Source organism: Oncorhynchus nerka, linkage group LG8, assembly GCF_034236695.1.
Source record: "Oncorhynchus nerka isolate Pitt River linkage group LG8, Oner_Uvic_2.0, whole genome shotgun sequence".
Lineage (NCBI taxonomy): Eukaryota > Metazoa > Chordata > Actinopteri > Salmoniformes > Salmonidae > Oncorhynchus > Oncorhynchus nerka.
In genome coordinates this window covers 66,282,789-66,285,288 of record NC_088403.1, presented here as the reverse complement: position 1 = coordinate 66,285,288, position 2,500 = coordinate 66,282,789, and the positions used below count along the sequence as shown (strand labels likewise).

Here is a 2,500-nt window from a genome sequence, read left to right as displayed (position 1 = left end):
CAGTTTATCTGGTATTTCATGTGAAAGTTGAACAACGTGGGTGTAATCAGGAATAGATTAAGACTAAACATCACAGTGTCATCATAGCATGACATGACCTTTCTATTAGGCCTGTAGCCTGTAGCCTGTAACCTGTAGCCTGTAACATGTAGCCTCTAACCTGTAGCCTGTAACCTGTAATCTGTAGCCTGTAACATGTAGCCTCTAACCTGTAGCCTGTAACCTGTAGTCTGTAGCCTGTAGCCTGTAACCTGTAACCTGTAGCCTCTAACCTGTAGCCTGTAACCTGTAATCTGTAGCCTGTAACATGTAGCCTCTAGCCTGTAGCCTGTAACCTGTAACATGTAGCCTGTAACCTGTAGCCTGTAATCTGTAGCCTGTAACCTGTAATCTGTAGCCTGTAACCTGTAATCTGTAGTCTGTAGCCTGTAGCCTGTAGCCTCTAACCTGTAGCCTCTAACCTGTAGCCTGTAACCTGTAATCTGTAGCCTGTAACATGTAGCCTGTAACATGTAGCCGGTAACCTATAATCTGTAGCCTGTAGCCTGTAGCCTCTAACCTGTAGCCTGTAACCTGTAGCCTGTAGCCTGTAATCTGTAGCCTGTAACATGTAGCCTGTAACCTGTAGCCTGTAGTCTGTAGTCTGTAACCTCTAACCTGTAGTCTGTAGCCTGTAGTCTGTAGTCTGTAGCCTGTAGCCTCTAACCTGTAGCCTCTAACCTGTAGCCTGTAACCTGTAGCCTCTAACCTGTAGCCTGTAATCTGTAGTCTGTAACCTCTAACCTGTAGCCTGTAGTCTGTAGCCTGTAGCCTCCAACCTGTAACCTGTAACCTGTAGTCTGTAGCGTGTAACCTGTAGCCCGTAGCCTCTAACCTATAGCCTGTAATTTGTAACCTGTAGCCTGTAGTCTGTAACCTCTAGCCTGTAGCCTGTAACATGTAGCCTGTAACCTGTAGCCTGTAACATGTAGCCTGTAGCCTGTAATCTGTAGCATGTAACCTGTAGCCTCTAACATGTAGCCTGTAACCTGTAATCTGTAGCCTGTAACATGTAGCCTGTAACATGTAGCCGGTAACCTGTAATCTGTAGTCTGTAGCCTGTAGCCTCTAACCTGTAACCTGTAGCCTCTAACCTGTAACCTGTAGCCTGTAACCTGTAGCCTGTAACCTGTAATCTGTAGTCTGTAGCCTCTAGCCTGTAATATGTAACCTGTAGTCTGTAGCCTGTAGTCTGTAGCCTGTAACCTGTAGCCTCTAACCTGTAGCCTGTAACCTGTAATCTGTAACCTGTAGCCTGTAGTCTGTAGTCTGTAACCTCTAACCTGTAGTCTGTAGCCTGTAATCTGTAGCCTGTAGCCTGTAGCCTCTAACCTGTAGCCTGTAATTTGTAGCCTGTAACCTGTAACCTGTAGCCTGTAATCTGTAACCCATAGCCTGTAACCTGTAGCCTGTAGCCTCTAACCTGTAGCCTGTAATCTGTAGCCTGTAGTCTGTAACCTGTAGCCTGTAACCCGTAGCCTGTAGCCTGTAATCTGTAGCCTGTAACATGTAGCATCTAACCTGTAGCCTGTAATTTGTAGCCTGTAATCTGTAGCCTGTAGCCTGTAGCCTGTAACCTGTAGCCTGTAATCTGTAGCCTGTAACCCGTAGCCTGTAGCCTCTAACCTGTAGCCTCTAACCTGTAGCCTGTAATCTGTAGCCTGTAACATGTAGCTTGTAGCCTGTAGCCTCTAACCTGTAGCCTGTAACATGTAGCTTGTAGCCTGTAGCCTCTAACCTGTAGCCTGTAATCTGTAGCCTGTAACATGTAGCTTGTAGCCTGTAGCCTCTAACCTGTAGCCTGTAATCTGTAGCCTGTAACATGTAGCCTGTAATCTGTAGCCTGTAACATGTAGCCTGAAACCTGTAACCTGTAGTCTGTAGCCTGTAGCCTCTAACCTGTAGCCTGTAACATGTAACCTGTAGCCTCTAACCTGTAGCCTCTAACATGTAGCCTGTAACATGTAGCTTGTAGCCTGTAGCCTCTAACCTGGAGCCTGTAATCTGTAGCCTGTAACATGTAGCCTGTAATCTGTAGCCTGTAACATGTAGCCTGTAACATGTAGCTTGTAGCCTGTAGCCTGTAATCTGTAACCTGTAACCTGTAGCCTGTAACATGTAGCCTGTAACCTGTAGCCTGTAACCTGCAACCTGTTTCCTGTAACATGTAGCCTGTAATCTGTAGCCTGTAACATGTAGCCTGTAGCCTGTAATCTGTAGCCTGTAACATGTAGCCTGTAACATGTAGCTTGTAGCCTGTAGCCTGTAATCTGTAACCTGTAACCTGTAGCCTGTAACATGTAGCCTGTAACCTGTAGCCTGTAACCTGCAACCTGTTTCCTGTAACATGTAGCCTGTAACATGTAGCCTGTAACCTGTAGCATGTAACATGTAGCCTGTAACATGTAGCCTGTAACCTGTAGCATGTAACATGTAGCCTGTAACCTGTAGCATGTAACAT

At 46.0% G+C, this 2,500-nt stretch overlaps 1 protein-coding gene across 2 annotated transcripts in view; it reads left to right on the top strand.

The window, feature by feature from the left end:
- LOC115114988 (protein phosphatase 1 regulatory subunit 14B-like) overlaps positions 1-2,500 on the top strand; it is a 57,374-nt gene that overhangs the window by 986 nt on the left and 53,888 nt on the right. The window lies entirely within an intron of this gene.